The sequence below is a fragment of the Thermobia domestica genome, chromosome 15 (genome assembly GCF_964235325.1).
Source record: "Thermobia domestica chromosome 15, izTheDome1.hap1.1, whole genome shotgun sequence".
In the NCBI taxonomy this organism is placed as follows: domain Eukaryota; kingdom Metazoa; phylum Arthropoda; class Insecta; order Zygentoma; family Lepismatidae; genus Thermobia; species Thermobia domestica.
In genome coordinates this window covers 107,939,496-107,963,919 of record NC_137468.1, presented here as the reverse complement: position 1 = coordinate 107,963,919, position 24,424 = coordinate 107,939,496, and the positions used below count along the sequence as shown (strand labels likewise).

Genomic DNA, 24,424 nt, shown 5'->3' with positions numbered 1-24,424 from the left:
GCCCTCCCGCACGGCATGGTCTGCGGTTCCGTTAGTTACTCCCTGGGCCCATTGAGCTCTGCCGATGATGTAGGCTCAATTTGAAGAACATTTCCTGATACTTTATTCGTTGAGCAACGTGTATATAAGTTGTTTTTGAGTAAACAAGAAATCTCGAGTAAGTCATTAAGACATTCACACAAGTTGCTTATATTTTTTATTTATATTTTTATTTATATTTTGTTTATATTTGTATGTTTTTGTTATATTTGAGTATCTTGTTTATATTTTTTCCATGAAACGATTTTAACTAGTTATTAGTTTTGGTGGAAGGTTAAGTGGCGCAATAAGTGAGTGGTTAGTACATTGACCTTCTGTTCGGTATACCCGGGTTCAAATCCCGGCGAGGCTGAAACTTTTTCAAGTGTTCCTCTTTCAATTTCAATTTCAATGCTTACTCAGTGTGATAAGCAAGATCTTCTCTTCCCTAGAAAGGAAAAGATGTTGGATTGAGATGGATTGCGGAAGGTCTCTCAATGGAGGCAATCATTTACAAAGTTATTTCCAGTAGTTATTCTAGATTTGATATTTTCAGCTACTTTCAAGCATTTTCTGATTCATATGTGATCAGTGTTTTTATTTCTTTGAATATACAGTATATAATGAAATAATATATTACATACGTAGCAATATTGAGATTATCATATGATGTTCATTGGAGAACACGCTCTGAACCAGAGAGATTGATCTCAGAATGGAGAAATGTTTCGTGCGTCATCTACTCACAATTTTACTTGCATAAAGACTTGATTCAGTGCTACCAACTGCTGTTAGTGCCGAGAAAAGTTACGTGTAAGTTGGGTTGCATCTGTCTAGGCGCTCTCACAACCGCAAATGACCTGGACCCCAAGTAATGGAATTAGAGCGCTTAGGAATTACTTTTGTGGCTGGCTGTACCGGTAACGGGACCTTTAAAGGACATGTGTGGAATCTGCGCCGAACCTGAAAGAAACATAAAAGTAAATAAATAATGGATTTTTTACTAAACAACACAAATGAGATAAAATCCTATTTATTACATGATGATATTATGTTCCAACTATATTCAATGTTTCGTCTATCATTCAAAGTAATGTAAAGATACCTAATTAATCGAAAGGGACAAACTAAGACTAAATGTCACCCATTTCCAATAATCAGATGATGTCCAACAAGAATTAAACATATTATAAGTTGCATTCGTATCTGAGGCTGTAATAGTTTATACCAACAGTGTTAAAAATTTGTGCTGATCATAAAGCAATCTTATGTAAAATATGATTTTTTAAAAATTCGTTTCTAGCATATAATAGAGTGATGTATTCAAATTTAATTTGCGCGAAGATTTTTTAAGATCCTTACGTTACGCTGTAATATATATACTTTCCCATATGTTACCTCGTCTCACTTGAAAAGTCTTGTTTCTTTTGATTCTACTTTTCCACGCCATTACTTGCGAGGATGGCGGCCCGTTAGTGCAGGGCTAAAACATCAATTAAATTCTCAATGAGAATGACAATAATATTGGAGACCATGCTATTGCTTCTTTCTATCGACAGTTTTGACTAGAATACTTTCAAGGATTCTGTGTACATATGGGAAGTGAAATAGTGACTGTACAATATTTTTTAAAAGAAAGAATAACTGCAATACGAGTATAATAGAGTCAGTAGAGTTATATTAACAACATGTTCTACTACGATATAACACTTATAGAATAGTTCGTCAGTTTTATTTTGGTAAACACATTATTAGTTCTGGAAATTTAGCCTTTTTACCAAATCCAGAGAAAAGAATTACGGATTGGGTTGTCCTAAAAATCTATTCTTGATCCCTTAGATTTTCTACAATTCTTTAGAAAATACCTGTAATACTTTAAATACTCGACCATCAACGAAAATAATTTTTTCCTGCAGTCTGTACCAAGGTTCCTGGAAAAGTTGCTGCAATCAATATGAAAGGAGACAGCGAAAATCCGGAAATAAAACCGTTATAAAGAATAAGACTTTCACATTTAAGACAGATACCATTAACATACACTTAAATCAATTTTGAATCATTTTTTCTACTCTGAGGCTGCTACCTCAAAAACTGCTGTTCGGAGTGCGTTAATAGCTGCGTCAAGCGACACAAATCTATTATCACGTATCTTATTTTTCATGAGTTGGAACAAAAAGTCATTAGATACGGGTAAAAAGTCAGTTCGGTGTGCTGATTGGAAACTGGCGTTGTGTTGAAGGATGACGTGACGATTTGAGTTTCTTTACGCAATTCCTTGATGCTCTTTGACAAAGAAATTGTACACCACTCAACATTTACAGTCCTTCGATCTTTTATAAAAGTGACCAAGAAAGTTCTGTTGATTTTCATCCACCATCTTCGAACATCGATATGTCACCTAAGACGTACCTTGAAGATAAAAAAATAGTCCCCATCAGCATCGATGTCCTGCCAACGTTCTGGAAGGTCATGGATTCCATCGCGATAGAATTTCGTGGCCCGTGAAGCGAAGAAGGTATCAAGTGCATTTGCACCTCTACTAGGGATTTGAACTGGCGTCCTCTAAAGTAATTATCCCAGGAATAGAACAGGTGATAATCGGACAGTGCAATGTCCGAGGAGTATGGCGGATGCAATAGTGTTTTCCCTCGAAGGCGTAGAATGGTGTCCCGGGTTATCTTTGCCACGTGGGGCTTAACGTTGTCCTGTAACAGGAGGACCCCTTTGCGATTCAGAAGTGTTTAGTTTTCCTTGGACACGGCTCTAATACCGACAGTACACAGTTCCATTGATGCTCTGACCAGCTGGTGGCAGCTCACGATGTATGATGCTGCGAGCAGTCCACAAAACACAGGAATATCTTCTTCTAGTGCAGTGCTGGTTTCGGCTCTTTTGTAGCCTGTTCATGGGATAGTAACCAATAACGACGGCTCCATGGATCTTCGTACAGGACACATTTTAATCACATGTCAACATCCTGTCTAGAAATGGCTCTTTCCTCAGACGAGACAGCAAAGATACACAGGTGTCTGCTCGCGTTGCCTTCTGGGCCGGAATCAAATCATGTGGAACCCTCGACCCAACTTGTAGTGTTTCCCAAGTTGATGAAAGTGCAGCCGAATGATTTCTCTACCACAGTCAATGGTAGTCCCAGTTCCTAACATGTCTAGCCAGTATTCACTTCAATTGCCGCCTGAAGATCTTCATTTTGTGTGTTGGCCTTCCGGCACGTAGTGTATCTTCGAGTGTCTCCTCACCGTCCTTAAACTTGCTAAACCACCGCTGCACTGTCCACGTAGTCACGACACCCACACCAAAGGTTTGGCATACACTATGTGATCAAAAATATCAGGACACCCCCCAAAACATACGTTTTTCATATTAGGTGCATTCTGCTGCCACTTACTGCCAGGTACTCATTATCAGCGACCTCAGTAGTAATTAGACACCGTGAGAAAGCAGAATGGGGCGCTCCGTGGAACTCACGGACTTCGAACGTGGTCAGGTGATTGTGTGTCACTTGTGTCAGAAGACTGTACGCGAGATTTCCACACTCCTAAACATCCCTAGGTCCACTGTATCTGATGTGATAGTGAAGCGGAAACGTGAAGGGACACGTACAGCACAAAAGCGCACAGGCCGACCTAATCTGTTGACTGACAGAGACCGCCAACATTTGAAGAGGGTCGTAAAGTGTAATAGACAGACATCTATCCAGACCATCACACAGAAATTCCAAACTGCATCAGGATCCACTCCAAGTACTATGACAGTTTGGCGTGAGGTGAGAAAACTTGGATTTCATGGTCGAGCGGCTGCTCATAAGCCATACATCACGCAGGTAAATGCCTCGCTAGGTGTAAGGAGCGTAAACATTGGACGACTGAACAGTGAAAAAACGTTGTGTGGAGTGACGAATCATGGTACACAATGTGGCGATCCGATGCCAGGGTGTGGGTATGGCGAATGCCCGGTGAACTCATCTGTCAGCGTGAGTAGTGCTAACAGTAAAATTCGGAGGAGGTGGCGTTATGGTGTGGTCGTGTTTTTCTTGGAGGGGGCTTGCACTCCTTGTTGTTTTCCGTGGCACTCTCACAGCGCAGGCCTACACTGATGTTTTAAGCAGCTTCTTGCTTCCCACTGTTGAAGAGCAATTCGGTTATGGCGATTGCATCTTTCAACACGATCGAGCACTTGTTCATACTACACGGCCTGTGGCGGAGTGGTTACACGATCATAACATCCCTGTAATGGACTGGCCTGCACAGAGTCCTGACTTGAGTCCTATAGAACACCTTTGGGATGTTTTGAAGCGCCGACTTCGTGCCAGGACTCACCGACCTACATCAATACTTCTCCTCAGTTCAGCACTTCGTGAAGAATGGACTGCCATTCCCCAAGAAACCTTCCAGCACCTGATTGAAAGTATACCTGCGAGAGTGGAAGCTGTCATAAAGGCTAATTGTGGGCCAACTTCATATTGAATTCGAGAAGTACTGACGGAGAGCGCCATGAACTTGTAAGTCATTTTCAGCTAGGTGTCCGGATACTTTTGACCACATAGTATATATATATATACAGGGCCGGATTTAGGGGAGCACCGGATAACGTGCACCCCCACCACCACCGTTCTGAGTATACACTATCTAAAGTGAGAACCTGGCAGTGGAAATAGCAATACTTTCCTAAAATTTCACGTCATGTTTCCGTTTCGGGCTTAAAAGAAAGCCGTTTTGCTAAATACAGTAGTTTAAGTCAGTTCCTCATACACATCACAGATGCCTAAAGGCATTAATAAAAACTAAATTTGATTCAAATATACTGATAATTATTGGTGCACCCTCCCAGAAAATCCTGGATCCGGTCCTGTATATATATATATATATATATATATATATATATATATATATATATATATATATATATATATATATATATATATATATATATATATATATATATATATAATGAGAGAGAGAGAGAGTAGGTGAATAGGTAAATATTTATAAATAGATATAACTCTCTTAGGGAACAAACTATATAAGGCAAACACGAAAGTAAAATTTTACTGGATATCACGTGACAAGTAGGGACCTACACAGCAGGCACGTAGCCAGGATTTCGTGAAGGGGGGTCCGTGACATGAAATTTTGTGATCATCACACCTGGGGCTCGTACTGGAACATATATTGGTTTGTTTAGCCAGGATTTCGTAACGAAGGGGTGGCGTGATATGAAATTCTGAAGGTTTAGGAGCTTGATCGATGTAAACTACCTTACTATCAACATATATTTGTTTGTTAGGACAATAAAATTAAGATGTGTTGGTAAGTATTTTAATAACAAACTATGAAGAAATTTCGAGTATTAAAAGAATAAAAAAAGTACTGAAAAAGATTTTACAATATTTACGGTCTTTTTTTTTTTTTTTTTTCATTAAAATATAACAATTTTCCTTTCATTATGATCTCAACTATTATGAAAAGCACATATTCACTATTATAAAAAGTACACACTCAATAATGTCTTGTAAAATATTTTACAATATCTGCGTTCCTTTTTCTCTTGAATCAAATGCTAATAGAACTCCTTTTCCATATAAAATTTTGTTTTTATTATTCCGTCAACTACTGTCGGTTCCAAACGACAGGTTAAAGGAGCAGTAGAAAATTGTTTTTGAAATAACATGTTTGATTCTGCAAGGATGCGGTGACGAAAAATTATGATAAAAAATATCCACGCTGATACTCAACGGCACTATGCTTTCGGAATTTTGAAATCTTCCTGATTAGTAGCAGAAATTCTGAGAATTCTGTGACTTTTCTAGAAATTTCAAATTTCTGACTCTTCTCTCGCTCACCTCGCCACCATGTATTGCAAGTAATACAAATATCCTCATAAGAAAGAATAACGAAAAGCTTCCTGTAGTTTTTTTTTTCTAAATTTTTAACGCTGATCCTTCTTTTTCTCATTTTATTTTGTTTCATCCTTCCTTATTTTTTTTTTCATTTCTGGTCTCGAAGGTAGGGTCCGAACCCCCCGGACCCCCCTCCCTGGCTACGTGCCTGTACACAGCATTCTAACCCAAGGTCTGTAATGAAATTAGGTAGCGCTGCGAATATCTTGGAAACTTTTTCAAGATAGATGGCTGGATTGGGAAGATCTTAATCCAACAATGGATCGACAATTGTTGATAATGGTATTGTGATTCAGATATAAATAATCCTCACCGACACTCAAATGAACCCAGTTCTCATTCTTGATATCTGAGCATTTGACATTAAGAAATAAATCTTATATCTTGTGAGAGATTATATGTTTAACCCTGCATCTTGAAGAATTTCTAAAAACAAAGGTAGTTATACTAAAATTTGCTGTTCCTGGATATAACTGGATAGAATTTACTTTACAACAAACGGTTCTGCGAACTCAAAATATTTTAACAAACAGTTCTAACGAACCAGCTGAATAGCACTACTGCATTTACCTCCCTTCCTCTTCAAATTTCCAAAAATCTTCCTTAATGGTACCTTAACAAATTCTATACACTCTGTCAAGATTTCAACAATAATGTTTCCACTGTTCAAGCTTTGCTTTTAGTATACATAAATGTGCGACTACTGTTCGATACCTGAGTATAATAATGATATGAAGTGAGAACGTGAAATAAAGCAAGTATAACAATGGCGAAAGAAGCCCTTAGGAGGAAAAAAAGTCAATTTGTGAAACATTGAATAGAGGTTTAAGAAAAAGACTTATAAAATGCTCTATGTGCGCTGGAAAAAAAATTGCAGTTTAATTGCCAAATATCAATGTAAAATCATTAACCCTTTATTTTGTAAGTCAGCGTATATTTCCTTAGATTAAATTACAAAATTTGCTGTTTTTTTAACAAATTTACAGTAAATTTATAACAAAATATGATATTTTTATTGATAAAAATGTAATGTTACACCATTTCATATTAATAATTTTACTATATAGAAGTAAATTGATTTACATAGAAGCTTGGCAAACAAATTACCAACGTTTTTGTAAATTTATCTATGAAATATTTTACAGTGCGAAGTACTGCACTTATGGTGTTTTCGGAATGTGTGTGTGGCGAGGAATGAAAAGAATTAGGTCGAGCGGAAAACAAGTGAGATGATGTTAGAGATGGTAAGGGAGAAAAAAAATTTAGATGTAATTTTAAAAAGGAAGAAAATTTGGTTGGAACATTGGTGAGAGGAAACTGTTTCATGCAGGACTGTTAGAGGGTATGGTGGCAGGAAATAGGAGAATGGGGCGAAGGAGGGCACAATTGATTTATGGTATCAAAACAGAAATATCGCACATGAAAACGAAGAGGTTAGCTGAGAACAGTGGAGCATTGAAGCATGGAAACTTCTCAGTTGGAGCAAGTGACCTATCAATAACGGCAGGATAACTATGATGATGATTTGCTTTTGATATTGTATCATCAACTTAGTTGACAATTCTGTTGTTATCATCAAAATGGAGGTTTTCAATTTGGCTTCTTTGCCTTCACTGCTATTGAATGTTAAGGGCTTGTCTTCTACATAGAGCGTGGAATGCATCGCTTTTCGCTTCAGTTTTGTTTATGAAGTTGCTAGACCTCAGTTAACTCCAGCTCTTTCTTTGTCTTCGTGTACCACTAGTTCACCTGTTAATTACAAATGAAATACTGTACATGTTAATTACATACGAATTACTGTAATTGCTTTACAAACTTCTGACAATACAGTCACTTCACTCCTTAGTAACTTATAATTGAGGGGCCATGTGTCATTTCAAAAATATTAAAAGGAAAGATTCTCCCATCCCGCCATGATTTCGCACCCTGGTTTCATTACTTAGATAGCCCAAGAAAAGATTTACAGGATAGAAACAGCTTTGCCTCAATTTTAAACATATTTTTCTTTAAATTTAATTTTTAGATACCTTCTTCTACCACTACCTCTATGAAACTTTGTAGTAATATAAAATAATCCACATATTCTTTACTACTAATTTTATTACTGTTCTAATCATTATTTACAGCTAGTCTTCTCTTCAAAGTTTATGGTATGATTATTATTTTCTTCCTCTTTAACACAGAAAATTCTTAAAAGTATTTATAATTAAAACTGTCGATAGAAAAGAAAAAGTATAGTCCTCTTGAACAATATTATTCTAATTGAGATGTTAGTTAATGCTTTGGCACTGCGCATCGGAGTCGCCACCCACTGTTTCTATAAAGTAGGAAAAATAAATCAATCAGAAGAAACACGATTCTTCATGTGTTGTGAAGTAACATATGAAAGAAACGTATGATTTACAGCTTACGGTAAATATCAATTCTATCATAACTTTATTTATTAACAAATTCATTATTTATTTATTTTCTAAATTTCTTCTTTCTTTCAGGTTCAGCCTAGATTTCGCACGACGTGTCCTTTGAAGATCTCGTTACATACGTCGTAAGTATACGACTTCTATTTATTAACAAATTTATTATTTATTTATTTTCTAAATTTCTTCTTTCTTTCAGGTTCAGCCTAGATTTCGCACGACGTGTCCTTTGAAGATCTCGTTACAGACGTCGTAAGTATACGACTTCCTGTACTTTCATCAATTATAACCATATTTAATATTTCTCATTTATATTCACATTACTCTATTTTCACTCTTTATATATATGTATATATTATTAATCTATATATATTTCACCCATTTATATTAACTAATATTTTATTTATTTTATTTTCCAGGTCAGTCGACTCCTACTATATTTGGTAAATGAGCATCTCCAGAAACAAAACAACGTACATGGATAATGAACCTTATATGTATAATAATTAGTTTAGAAGACCATGGTTTTATTTTTTTAAATGAAATTATTAATGGATTTATTCAATTTGCTACTGAATTGATAACTTACATAACAAAGCTTCCAACTGTAATTCCCGATTGTAACGTCCACTTTAATTTACCGTAACTTTATTGTCGTTATAATGTATATTTATCATTTCTATAATCCAGAGTTGTAGAGTTTGATATACACATGAAATTTTGAAGACTTTAATTGTGCCTGTATATTTTATATTTTATATTCGATATTTACGGTGGCAGAGGATATTGGGAGAGGAAGAAAGTCTCTCCCGACCTAAGTTTTCAGTTAGTATTTCATTGTGTATTGCCACATTTCTGCCACAAAACAACAATTAAATAATAATAATAATAATAATAATAATAATAATAATAATAATAATAATAATAATAATAATAATAACAATAACAATAATAATTATATATATATATACATGGGCGGCGATTAGGGGGGGCAAGAGGGGGCAGTTGCCCCCCCACTTTTTTGAAGAGACGCCCTAATTTATATAATTTCATTTGGAAATGTAAACAGGGTGTTCACACAATTTGGAGAAAGGATCTCTGACTTTTCCCTGACTTTCCACGACAAAAGTTCCAGATTTCCCTGACCCCTGAATAACTTAAAAATATAGAAAAAAAAGAAAGAAACTCAAGCCTCCACACTCCCCATAGTTGGCCTTGTTCTCTTCCGCTTCTGTTTCTTTCCTTTTTTCAATTTCTTTCCAAAGGAATGTAAACTTACAAACATATGCATTAGGCCGATATTGATTAGGCCTACATATTACACAAAATGTAAAGTTACAAACGGAAGTGTGCAGTATACAGAGTACTTAAGATATGAATAAATACACATTATAATACCAATTACACAGCATTATAATGTTGCCTATAGTAATAAACAGTTCATACATGATTTTACTGATTATTAAAAAATACACACAGACACACATATTTTTGCTGAGACAGTTGTTAAATGCAACACATTTAGAAATTTTTTTTCATCCTTTCTCATATAGTTTTCTTCTCATTGATATGAATATCCTTCTTGTTGTCTCCGCAGTTTAATTTTCTTTTCTTCTTCCTCCAGCTCCTTTAGTTGTTGCTGAATCTTCCGTTTCTCTCTCCTCTTCTCGTCTCCAGCATTTATTTCTCTTTTCTTTTCCAGATACACATGGTATTGTCTCATTGAACTTCTCACTAAATTTATCATACCTCTTGTAATTATTGATCCTGATGATCCACCTATTCTCATCACAGAATCATATATGATCCGTTGAGCCACCAGAGATTCTTCTTGTAAGTTGTCAACAACGAGTATTTTATTTATTGTGAAACCACTTTCAAAAAATGCGTTTCCGTGAAAGAAGATAAAACACAATTTCATAACTGACCATAAGTCAACGAAGTTCTTCCCATTTCCTAAGACTAAGTAAAAAACTCATCAGTCCAATACAATCTCTATCATTGGCTATGAATTAATTCGAGTGTTCTTTAAATTCTTCATTCTGAGCTTTTACTGTGAGCTGGAGATAATATTTCCTCGCGTTCTCAGCCACTTGTTCAGATATCTTCTTGGCACCATGCAATTCTTCTAGAACAGCGTCTACTCTTTTGAGCAAATATGCCAGGATGCAGTTAGATATGTGTTTTTCGCAGAAAATTAGTTTCAACAACTATATCAGAGAACACTACATTTTGCATCCAGTAACAGTAAAGAAGTCTACCCTATTTCATAAATTCAGTAATTGAACATCGGACCTAAATCGATTTTTTCCTGACTTTCCCTGACCAATCTGCCATTTCCCTGACTTCACCTGACACATTTTACTTCCCTGACCTTTCACTGACTTTCACTTATTTACAAGAATGTGGACACCCTGGTAAAGGTTTTGTATGTGTTACTGGTTCATACAAAAAAAAAAAAGTGCCATATGATATTTGCCGTTGCGTGAGTACGTATTGGATATTTGTCTTCCGGTGGAGTTAAGAAAGCTACAGGAGTTGCGTTTTAATTGCAATTCAAAGCAGTTAATATTGCAATTGCATATTTCCTTAAATGTCATAGCATATGCTTGCAGTACTTACTGTATTTCATTTTCTAAGCGTAAAAACATTCATTTAATGGCATGTGTGGAATTAAAAGTATAAGTTGTTCATTAATTCCCAGTTTTAATATAACTTCTGCAAAACAAGCATCATTATTCATTACTATGATTAATATTATCCTTTCTATTTATTTGTTTTGCAAATTTGTTATTAAATAATCTGATATCACAATTTTCAAGACAGAATTGTAAGACATTCATGAGCAAGGAATCAAATCTCTTCTTGTACTTTCGTTGTTTAAGAGTATAAAGGGCTAGGTACCTATAGAAAGCGCGCCCAGACGATAGCCAGTCGGGAGACTTTGATTTTAGCACAAAACAAGCCGTCATAATATTGGTGGTCTCTTTGAAAAAATAAAAAGCTAAACGTTGCCACACGTAGTACCTTCTTTTCCCTCTCCTCCTTTCCTCTCTCCCTCTGTTTCTCTTCCATCCATGTTTCTAACAGTGTGTGTGGGTGAGATTGTGTCAAAGAAAAAGGATCATTGACAAAAATTTGGCAACAGTTTGTGTTCAGTTTATTGCCCGTCAGTCAATTTTCAAGGGAGAGAAAAACCAAACAGGACAGTATGAAAAGAAATCGCACACGGGCACGGCTTCCCTTTGTGGGCAAGTGGCTGTCTTTAGAGTGAGGCTACTATACCTGTATTGCTCTTACGAATTTACTTAAAACAGAAATACGAAATACGGCATTTTAAGTGAAAAAAGATAGTATCCTGTTAGTTATGCAACCTTTCATCAACCATTGTTAGAAACAACCAGGAAATCTAACATTGATATACAATTGTTAAGATCATGTCTTGCCACCCCACTTTTAACGTCCAACCGCCGCCACTGTATATATATATATTACCTGTTACAGTTATCTTTAAATAAACATATCGCAGATTATATTCTGCTGGAATTTGAAAACTTCCAACATTACATCGACACTTTTAAAATCAATAATATATCTTGTTCGTTTACTTATATTTCGCTTCGAAAAAGTTATCGTTATCATATGTTAAGACCGAACTTATCACCACACTTCCAAATATGTAATGCGAAAGCGAAGGTTAAGAATAGCGGCGCATTACAACTTGAAAACGTTTTCTTTAGTATAGGCAGTCATCACATAAGTCAAACACGCATCCACAGATTCTGGGAAACACTATGTACGTGGGTTTTCTCGGGATTTTTCCGTTTCCTTCCATTTTCGTCATTCCATCATTATCATTTGATCTCATCATCACATCTGCCTGGCTACGCCTCATAATCGTGGGACGTTAAACTAAAAAAAAGGATTCTGAGTAAATTACATTACTTCTATGACTTTTTTTGTTCATCAAACAAAAAAGATTTTTCGTTCAAACATTACGAATTGAAATAAGTTGTTTTTAAGGCATGAACGTATATCCATTGTAATTCACTCTTTGTAAAAATAAAATAAAATACTTAGCAAAGAGATTTCGCATTATAAAGAATATTTTTATGTGCACAGTCTACAGTGTTAGTCATGGTTTATTGGTACAGCACCCTTGAATGTCAAACATACATGTATAAAACAGAAGAAAAAAGTGAACAATATTTTTCTTGAATCGGTCCCCTTCCTTTTGTCTTTAGGTACCACTATCAGATCCAGTCAGGTGCACAAGGTCATAAATACAGAGACATAAACCATGCTCGAACGACCATTTATTCTTTTGAGTACAACAAGACGGCACGTACTATTTTAATCTTAAATGATTTGTAGGACGGCCTATTCTCGTTTCCAACTGGATTATAAACACTGTATTGACTTCCGTGCGGCTGCCAATGACTAGAAATATGCCCTGCAAATGCAACCTCTTGATATTTTACTCTTTTCTGGATGAAGGTGTGCTATATACGTGAGTAAATATAACCTTAGTATCAAAGTAAGAAAAGGTTCAATTCCACTCTTTTTAGTTAATTTACTTATCTACCTCAAATGAAATTGTGTACAAATTATTTAGTCATTTAGTCTGCAAAAATAATTTAGTTTGCAGCAGCTCCAGTTCATAGAATGTCTATAAAGCTTTTGATGTGAAAATTCTATTTATGCTATTCGACCGTAATTTCAATATTTTAACAAAATCATTACTGGAAATATTATTCAAACTATTTCTTCCAATAAATGAAAATAATGAACTATGAATATGTATTTGAATTATTTATGGAATAACGAATAATTGTTCGAAACAGAAAATAAAAAAGAAAACTTCAGACGAATATTATCGTATGGAGAACATTACTTAATGCGAAACTGCACAGTTTGTAGATAATTAGGAAGCTGTACAGTTTCATATAGATAATTAGACCAAAACGTAGTTGAGGAACATGTAGCTTCCACTGGAAGTACGGGGGAAGTGTATAAAATAACATTTCTTAGAGCTTCGAAACGGTACAGTGGCTTAAATATAAGATTTTCCCAGTCAAATCACTATTGAATCATGGAAAGTTAATGTTTGGATTGGTGCTGATATGCCATCTTATGAAGTTGAGAAGTTTACAACTGCCTATATGAGTAATGTAGGCGCTTTTGGCTCGAGATACCCAGATTCGATTCCCAGTGGGAATTAATGTGGATCAGATTCACGTTAAACTGTAGATTCACGCCTCACATAAGCTTGATGAAAGGAGTGTTTTTCATTTTTGCTTAGAAATAGTTTAAAACTTGCCGGATAAGCACAGGGTCTACAGTGGTTCTACATTAGAGCACTGTTTTTTTTTTTTTTTTTTTTTTTTTTTTGACTTTCATTCCCATCAGAGATGGGCGGGCCGTAGAAGATAATGCCTTCTCTATGGCCAGTGATGTAAGAGAATGTCGGGTGTGGTAAGATTAGATGATTCTCACAAGGGAACTTCTTATATTGATAGTAGCATTGCCAAACCAAACAATGCACAATCGATAGAGGAGTGAAGAAAAGTGAGAAATCCAAAGTTTTACGGGCCGACACCCAGACACACAGGAGATACAGAGGAAAGAAGGATCAAGAATCATGTGAAGATAGCAATGCAAAAGATACACTTACATAGAAAGAACTTCAAAATGATTAAAGTAATCAAAATGACATTTACATAATAGTATAGTAAGCAAACATTGTACTCACAGACATGCTCAATAACATAATATTTAATGCATTGTTGCCAACCGAGCACAAAATGGAGTTTTGTTAAATGGCACGGAACACAAATTATAACATCTAGAAAATCGTAATTATGAGTAGAACCATACCTTTCAAGTCTTGATGTACAGTGTTGCCAACGTTTGAAGATATGCCTATATGAATTCCTATATGAATCTTGAATGTAGAAGAGTACATACAGTACACGATTCGAACTAGTTCAAACCAAAATATGAGACCATAAACAAGAACACGTATAAGCACTGAAGTACAAAAATAACGGACGAAGCACAGTGTCGAAGCATTTTTGCCAAAGGAAAATGTCAAAATGGTACCAAAACACAGCACATAAGCTGAAATAATCCATGCCCTTGGATGACGAAGTGGTCCGCAGGCTTGCTGCTGGTGCACATGTGCAATTCATATACGCCTATCCTCAAACGTTGGTAACACTGTACATCAATACTTCACAAGTATGGTCTACTCGTGATTAGATTTTCTAGATGTTATAATTTGTGTTCCGTGCAATTTAACAATACTCCATTCTGTGCTCAGTTGGCAACACTGCATTACATATATTATTGAGCATGTCTGTGGATACAATGTTTGCTTACTATGCTGTTTTGTAAATGTAATTTTGATTACTTCAATCATTTTGAAGTTATTTCTGTATCAGTGTATCTTTTGTATTGCTATCTTTACTTGATTCCAGATCCTTCTTTCCTGTGTACCTCCTGTGTTTCTGGGTGTCGGCCGGTAAAAATCTGGATTTCTCACTTTTCTTCACTTCTCTATCCATTGTACATTGCTTAGTTGGGTAATGTTACTAACAATATAAGATGTTCCCTTGTCAGGCTTTAATTGAATGTTGAGAAGCGTAAGGTATTATCGAATAGAGGTTTGTTAGAGCACTCTTTTTTTTTTTTTTTTTTGTGGTGGGTAGTAACAGTACTTTACTTATTGAATTGGAAAGTGATGAACATCAATTTAAGTAAAACATTTGTTGATTGCTGAAGAACTTGGAATCAATGGGTGTAAAGAAACGGCCACTAGAGGGTTTCGCCCTCTCTCTTGGCCAGGAGTGTGGGAGCATCAATTATTCTTTATTACGAGGGCTATCCAGAAAGTAGATTACGTTTTCGTCTGTGTCCGCTAGGGGCGGGGCTAGCGCGGCCATCTTGGGGTCAGAGCGTTGCGCAGCTCAGTCGGCATCTAGCCGTGCTAGTGAGAGGTTCGTGCTGTGCTCCGTTAAGATACTGTGACGGTTTGAAATGTCTGCGTTAATTGAAAATCCCGCGAGCTGCGAGGTGCGTGCAGTAATAAGGTTTCTGACAGCAAAAAACTGTAAACCGATAGAAATCTATCGGCAGCTGTGTGAAGTGTATGGGGACAACATTATCACTGAAGGTGGAGTGCGACAGTGGGTCATAAGATTTAAAAATGGTCGAACCAATGTTCACGACGAAGATCGAAGTGGGAGACCCAGCAAAGTGACTGCCGAACTTGTCGAAAAAGTCGATGTTAAAGTCCGTGAAAATCGAAAGTTCACAATAACGGAACTTTCTTTGAGTTTTCCACAAATTTCGCGAAGTTTGTTGCACGAAATCATCAGCGAAAAGCTTGGTTACCACAAGTTTTGTGCAAGATGGATTCCAAAAATCTTGACAGAGGACCACAAAAATCAGCGAATGGCTGCAGCGTTGCACCTTTTGGACGCCTACAATAAGGATGGTGACTCTTTACTCGATCGCATCGTTACTGGTGACGAAACATGGGTGAAACACGTGAACTGTGAAACGAAATTGCAATCAATGCAGTGGGGGCACACAGGTTCTCCCCAAAAACCCAAGAAATGCATGCAAACAATGTCGGCAAGGAAGATGATGGCGACTGTTTTTTGGGACAGAAAAGGTGTGATTTTGGTGGACTTCCTGGAAAGAGGCACTACAATAAACGCTCAAAGGTATTGCCAAACTCTGCAAAACCTCAGAAGAGCAATTCAAAACAAGCGCAGAGGAATGTTGAGCTCTAAGATCTTGTTGATTCACGACAACGCCCGGCCCCACACGGCAAATGTCACGCGTGAAGTTCTTGAATCTTTTCAGTGGGAGTTGTTTCCTCATCCGCCGTACAGTCCCGACCTGGCACCGAGCGACTTCCACCTATTCCCAGCAATGAAGAAGTGGCTGGCTATGCAGCGTTTTGATGACGACGAACAGCTGCAAGAAGAGGTAACGAAGTGGTTGAAGTCGCAGGCGGCCGAATTTTTCGACGAAGGAATTTCCAAGCTCGTACATCGCTACGATAAATGCCTTAATTTGAATGGTGACTATGTCGAAAAGTAGTATTTGTGTGTGGCTTTCATCTGTATATAATAAAATTTGTTTCCTATACTTTGTTGATTTTTTATTCCAAAACGTAATCTACTTTCTGGATAGCCCTCGTAAATTCATAGTTGGTTAAGGAGCTGTGAAACAATCATTGTTATTATACACTAACAAAAAATCAAAAAAATAAAGATATTAAACAACAATAACATTAATAATATATCAATAATAACAAACTAGTAATGAAAGGTGCACATAGAAAAAGATAACAAAAAGGTGCAGAAAAAACTGAAACTAATGAATAACGTAGAAAATGCATAAATGGATAAATAATGATGAGTAAGGTGCTCTAACGCCACAACACAACATATATATGTTAGTACAAACAAATGCAGATTAATCTTCTGTCCTGGGGCGTCTCAGGACTGATGAGAAACATGGGGTAAGCCCAGATTAGTGTTGTAGAGAGACAAGTGCTATGATGGAAAAAGATGTGGAAGATGTTGACGGATGAGTTGATGACGGAAAAAGATGGCATGATGGTGATCTGCTGGAAGGGTGCGGATGTATATGGAAAGCAAAACTCTGAGTGGTGTATAGCAGAACTTAGATTGAGATTCTTGTTGTAAATCAGTAAATATGGTTTCAAGAAATATATCTTTACGATCATGGAGACTGGTAGTTATGAACTTCTGACGCAATTGTGCTGTGTTTAACAAACGGAGGAAAGGTAATTTTTTCATACAAGTCAGTATTATGATACGGAAGTTTGATACTAAATGCAAGACGAATGGCATGTCTCTCTAGAATTTCAAGTTTATTGTAAAATTTCGGAGGCGCTGAACACCAGGCTATGTGTCCAAATGTAAGTATACTCCGCATAAATGCTTTGTATGTGTTAAGCAATAATTTGGAATTTAGACCCCAGGTCTGTCCAACCAGACGATGAAGAAGTTGTAAGCGGTTCTTTGCTTTGATAGCAAGTTTCTGAAGGTGGGGTCTCCATCGCAACTTATCGTCAAAAATGATTCGTAAGTATGTTACAGTTTTAGCTGGCTGAAGAAAGTGATCTCCCACACGTATGTGTAGTAAATTTGGATTTCGTCTAACTTTGCTGCGGCATTTAGGAGGTAAAATAACAAGTGATTGTGTTTTGTCTTCATTAACTGAAAGTCTCCATTTACTACACCAATTCAGAAAGCTAGTAATTGTTGTCTGTAAGTTTGTATTAATCTACTGTATCGTGTTTCCCAGTGTAAGAAAAGCTGTATCATCAGCATATTGAAAGAGATAAGTGTTCGGTGATGGAGATGGTAAATCGGAAGCATAGAGTATGTACAAAAGAGGAGATAGACTAGAGCCTTGCGGTACTCCTGTGTATGGGAAGACTGGATGTGATAATGAGTTGTTTATGCTGACATAGGCTATTCGGTTGAGTAGAAAAGAAAATATGAGTCAGATGTATGTAACAGGAAGACCCAGTTTAAGAAGTTTATAAAATAATCCATAATGCCAAATCCGATGAAAAGCTTTTTTCAGATCCATTAAAACGAGACAGGACGGAAGAGACTTATTATAATCATTAGTAATAATAGTAGTTAGACGAAGTAGTTGATCATTTATGCTATAATGAGGTCGAAATCCAGTTTGATGGAGAGGTAGAAGTTGTAGATCCATAATGTATGGGTGTAAACGAGATACGAGTATTTTTTCAAAGACTTTACCTAACGTGGAAGTTAACTGAATTGGACGATAGCACTGTACGTAATGCGGTGGTTTGTTGGGTTTCAGAAACATACAGACTTTAGATACCTTCCACTCAAGAGGATAGAAACCAGTTCTAAGCATAAATGTACACTGCTCCACAAAACTTAAGCAACCCGAGAGAACGCGGTATAAGTGACGTGTGGGGCCCATTCAACACTGGTTAGTGGCATGCACATACACAGAGACACACAGGCAAGTCGAGCACCCACTCTATTGCATAAGCAGCATCGTTGCAAGCGCGGTGAACAACTTATGCCATGAACCGTACACCACAGCCCAGTAGCGTCCGAGGATCCAAGCATTGAGTTAGTGGTTCTTGTGTGGGGTACACACGTTGCAATGGCTGATAGACGACATTTGAGTAACTTTAACCGCGGGCAAACAATTGGGCGGTGGAATTCGGCCGATCGCAAGTGGAAGTGGCGCAGGAATTCAACGTGAACAAAAGTGTTGTGTCGAGGCTGTGCAATCGCTTTCAAAATGGAGGTGAAGTCAGTAGACGTCATGGAGGAGGCCGTCCGAAGAAGACGTCGGCCGTCGAGGACCGATTTCTCACAATTTCTGTCAAACGTAACCGTCAGGCTTCATGCTCTCACCTGGCCAATGAGTTGTTTCAGACTACAGGACAACGCGTAAGTCGTGAAACTGTTCATCGGCGACTCAATAGAGCAGGACTGTATGCAAAAAGGCCTGCGCTGTGTGTGCCATGAAACTGGAGCACAAACGTGCGCGTTACACATGATGTCAGGAACATGTTTTATGGGGGGAACACCAGTGGGCGCGTGTCATGTTCTCCAATGAGTCGAGTTTCATCCTGTTGTCAGATTCTGATCGGACTTTAGTGTGGAGACAGCCAGGAGCACGCTATCATCCAAACTTCATTGCTAAACGGCCCTCCTATGGCGGTGGTTCCATTATGGTGTGGGGTGGAATTATGCTGGACGGGAAAACGGACCTCCATATTGTGATACATGGCACTTTGACAGCACAACGGTACCTGGATGAAATTCTCAATACACATGTGTGCAATTTCCGCGGAGCATTTGGCCCAGACTTCCTGTTCATGGATGACAATGCCCACCCACACCGTGCACATCGTGTGTCCGAGTATCTGGAGAGCGAAGGCACTACGCGTATTGCATGGCCTGCATATTCGCCGGACTTGAATCTCATCGAGCATGTGTGAGATGCTCTTTGGCGGCGAATAGCGCAGCGCAGTTCACCAGCACACACTCTCCCTGACCTGCAAACAGCTCTCCTCGAGGAGTGGCGCTATCTGCCGCAAGACTTGATCAACACTCTGATTTGCAGCATGGAGGCCAGATGTCGTGCCTGCATAGCTGTTCGTGGTGGTTACATGCCATATTGACTGCCTATGCCCTCACACAACCCAGCTTCACCTGTTGAGGTATCGTAGTGCTGAAATTTTTGGTCACCCTGTACATCCTAACTGTATTGTTCGTCTTCACTTGTGTTGCATTGTGTATCTGGACCGTCTGTTTGTTCATTATACTTGGTGCAGTGATCGTGTCGTTTTATTTTCTGCCACTTTCTTCGAGTTGCTTAAGTTTTGTGGAGCAGTGTATATATCGATCCTAGAAATATATATTAAAAAAATGACCGAACATTCCTTAAGTAATCTGTAAGTTATTTGGTCAAAGCCTGGGGCAGTACTACGTTTCCGCATGATGATGAACTGTATGTCCGCGGAGGTGATTTCACGAGTCAAAGGATTATCCGCTTCTAAAGTGTGCTGGATGAAAGGTTGAAGTAATTGTGCAATTGTCTCTTCAGAAACTCTAGGGCTGAATTGATGTGTGCAAGGCGGAGGTGTAAATACTGACTGAAGATGTGTGGCTAAAGCGTCTGCTTTATCTTGATCTGTATCTAGAGATTGATTATCCTGTATGAGAGGATAAGATGAACTAACTGTCTGTCCAGTTAGAAGATGAATTTTTTTCTAGTATTTCGTGGGATGTGACTCTGTATTCAATTGATCGCATGCTTTGCTCCAGGTAAGCCGTTTATGAGCAACAATATAATTATGAACTGTCCTTTGCCATCGTCTTGCTTAAGTCAAATTCTCTGGATTCCGTGTTTGTACGTATTTTCGAAAGTAAGTGCGAAACTTTCTGACGAGAGCCAAGTACTGCGGAGGTAGCATAGGTTGGTATGTTTTGCCTCGATATGTAGGTATGTTTTTGTTGGTGATAGCTGTGCTAATGCTATGGACGGTATTATTAAGGTCTCTGATATCGGTGGTACAGTCCGCGGCATAAAATTTGTTACAAAAATTCTAAGTCCAAATGAATAACAAACTCTTGCCCAGTTTTCTTATGCATTCCCGCAATACATGTATCAATCGATTAGTTGCTTCTAGTATTTATTCCAACTCCTCCCCGTCCTCCACCTCTCCTTGTCTAAAGCAGTGTGTGTGACGTAGTACACTCTTTCCATTCAGCTGAAAAAGAAACAGGAATCAAGTTTACAACGTTATAGCTTTAAAACAGTCTTTTCCATTCGTTTGTTCTGAAATATTTTTAAGAGCCTAAATTAAAGGAAAGACACACAATCTTCCCAGAGCTTCATAAATATCTTTAGTTTCATTCTTTTCTTTCTTTAAAGAGTGCAAGCTAGTAAGATGCTCCCGAAGAAATCTATGGAAATTGCCAAGAGCTCTAAAATATATACGGACAGAAACGAGTTTTATTCAATGATTCATTGAATTTCATTTCACTAAATGCAAGCAAATGTTTCAGGGGCGTCATTTCGGCAGGACAGGAGGGTGTAATTCCCCCTCTCTTCAGCTTCATAAATACGTATTTTTTGATCAAATATATAGTAATACACTAATAAAAAGTGAAAATCTTATGTCGCCGGAGAATCTATTCCTTCCTCCCCCCTTCCGAATAAAGTCTAAAGGACACTGGTTTTAACATCAAACCTATAGAGCTACGATAGCACATTGCTAAAGAGCTTACATTTGGTTTTAAGAGTCGAAGGTTTGATCTAAAGCCATATGACTTCCTGGGTGACATTGAGAGAGAGAGAGAGAGAGAGAGAGAGAGAGAGAGAGAGAGACAGAGAGAGGGATTCAAGTATGGAGACAGAGAGGGATGATTTGTATACACAGATTTAGAATTGGGAAAAAAATGATCGGACAGCATTCGTATTATGACGAAAATTCTGATTTTGTGAAAGATAAGAAGGGAAGTTTTCGAACTGCGAGAATCACATTAGGCAGTTGTCGAATTACTGTGGAGAACTCTTTTTAGAGCATCAGATGATTACGAAAGGAGAGAAAGATCTTCAGAACTGAGGAACTAAGATTTTAAAAAATCTGATTTCGGCGACGGGTTTCGAACTACGAAACTTGTGGTTATCGAACCACGACTTTATCCATTCTGCTACGGAGAATTCTATTATTGGTTCACATACGTTTCCCTTAGCTGCGTTGAAAGCTACCTTAAGGGGATATTCCAAAAGTTGACTCGGTGGATGCACCGTTCAGATAGGACGTAAACCTCTTGTAACTTAGTTACAATGTGCAAAATGAACTTCCTCTTCTTCAGGACACTTTTTAAAGCTTTAAAATTTGTTACTATTGTTTTAATTAAGTTACATTTGATAGAACCATCTGATAAAGTAGTGCCAAGCCCTGTGCGTCATTGTCTGTTAGGTGAACGGTTAATGTAAGTTACTCCTACGTGGATGGTCCGAGCTTCCAATCAAGACCATTCTTATTGATTATTTTATTTGATCTACCCTCATACTGTATATCCCACAAGTTCAATTTTGAAGTAATGTAGTCACAGCTAGTTTAATTCGAAATAATTTTCCAATATTATATTTGTTACTAAACTTACATGGCACTCCTCACTGTTTGTAGCCCTGCAAAAATGCAAAATTGTGTTAAAAGTATATTTTACTTTCAAGTTTTATTGTTTTTTTTTAATTGTCCTTCAACTTTATTTTATAATTATTTTCTATTTCTTAATTATAACATATTTTCTATTTATATTGTATTCTATGTTACACGTTTATTATTTATATTTTGTCTTACCTTTGAAGAGGAGCTTTTGACAATTCAGAGCAGCAGGGACATACACAGGATGCAGGCCTTTGCAATCAAGAGCTTTTGCCCCCACGAAATCACTACTTTTTTTTTTTTGTAAATTATATCTAATTTTAGAGATGATGATAGCAGGGTCGGATTCAGGGGAGTGCGTCCGGGCGATCACATCCCCCAGAATACGGAACTTTTTATACTTTTTATTTTAAAAATAAAACATATCCTAAGTATTTTTCATCTTTGTATTATAAACTTAAATTAAAACCTCAAGTATATAGGCCTTACTTTCTTAAGAAAGTTAATTCTGCAGAAGAGCTACTTCTCCTTTTCTAAATTTGTTTTTATTTGTTTTTATTTATTTTTTTTTTTTGCAATCCGCTCTTACCTTGATTTGACTTCGAACGACCGCCCCTCCCAAACAATCATCCTGGATCCGCCCCTGGATAATAGACATTTTAGTAAAATATGCCCTCAATCGCTGAAATAAATTCCTGTCAAGCTTTCGATCGCTGAAATAAATTTCTGTCTACGGCCCTGCAAAACAGTGACGATTTTAGGGAGTGATCAGTTAGTAATGCCTTCCTGGAGCAACGACACTTCCCCAGAAGTCATATCTCCGATAAGTCAGAATGTGATTTGTGCATTATCACTTTTCGCTCTCAGTGTCTTGAAACGCACCAAAAAGGAACTGTTCTGAAGTATTTACTGGTTCTCCCTATGACCCCATTTCAATATAGCCAACCTTGGACATATACACATCTGAAATATCACCGTTTATGTCAGTGATCCCGAAAACTATCCATTCGACACAAATATAGGATATTTTCGATTCTTTATTCCTGTCACCCTCCCATTGTCAACTCGAAGCCAACCAAGGCTTATTTTGGACTTACGCAGCATCCACAGTGTCACTTTTCATCTTTGCCTATGAATTCGACACTAATTTCGTTCGTATTTGACTACTTTTACATGTCACTTCACCTCTTGGTAGGGATTTTTCAGTATCTCGCCCCCACAACTATGGAGAAATTTCAACCAACTAAGTATAATTATAAATTATCATCTGAAACACAACATTACGGGTGATCTTTTTCGCAGAGTAATTCGTTAACTACTGATCAATATCAATGTATTGGCTTTTTTTGCTCTGCATGCTGAAGATTGTCAAAGGGCTAAACTTCATCTGCACTATTGTGCAATGAATATAGGTTTTACTTGTTTAATTTACTGAATACTCGCTTAGATGTTGCTCTCGTCACAGAAAAAGTGATATACAGTTATAAAAGAAAAATGAAATGAAATATCTAATTTTTACGTCCCACAATTATGCCGACTATGCTAATGGAGAGAGTAATGGTGAGAAATAAATGAAATTGTTTAATGAAAAAAGTGGGAGGAAACGGGAGAAACACGAGGACACTCATGCACACGGTGTTTGTCCGTAATAAAGTTTATTCAGCGCGAGCTGGGATCTAACCAAGGACCCCATGCATCATAGGTAAAGTTATAAAAGAATAGGCGTCTAAACAAATACGGAACACTACTATCAATGAGAGTTATATAAGATTAGATTTTTAGTTATTTCATTCTAAGTTAAAATTTCAATCAATCTTGTTCTTCATTACTGTTCGAAAACTTAAAGTTGTTGCTGCAAGGACGTGATAAATCTTTTCAGTAGACTTCGCAGTCCCCTCCACAGCTTCTTTTTCATGTAAGGCTAAAGTAGTCTCATTTTAGACATCGAGGAAAAATAGTGGAATTACGAATTATCAATGGGCCCCGCTTTACTCTAGGCTCCCTCAACGCACTGCCGTTAGTTACGTCACTGTTCAGGATGCATGATGCAGCTTCTGCTTTTAGGAATACTTTTTAAGGCAGTACGAGTTTTGTTTTTTAACTGCTGTGTGAATTAAGTTGTATTTGCTAGAAGTGTCGGTTAAAGGAAACTAAAGATCCTACACTCAAACACAAATAATCTCTTTCGAAACTCTAATGGAAAACGAAACGAATCGTCCTAAACGTGTTACGCTTTTGAATAGAAAAAGAGCAAAGCAGTAGTTGCACATACGCTTAATGGTGTTTCTTGGATACAAATTTATAACTTACAAAAGTCATGTTCACGTCATAGTGATAGATGAA

General features: G+C 37.3%; 1 long non-coding RNA gene across 1 annotated transcript in view; it reads right to left on the bottom strand.

The window, feature by feature from the left end:
• Positions 1-702: 702 nt before the first annotated feature.
• The window catches only part of LOC145671193 (uncharacterized), a 461,575-nt gene continuing 437,853 nt past the window's right edge, over positions 703-24,424 (bottom strand). The window contains exon 3 of the long non-coding RNA XR_014128467.1: positions 703-981. This is a non-coding gene — a long non-coding RNA (uncharacterized LOC145671193). The remainder of the gene's footprint in view (positions 982-24,424) is intronic.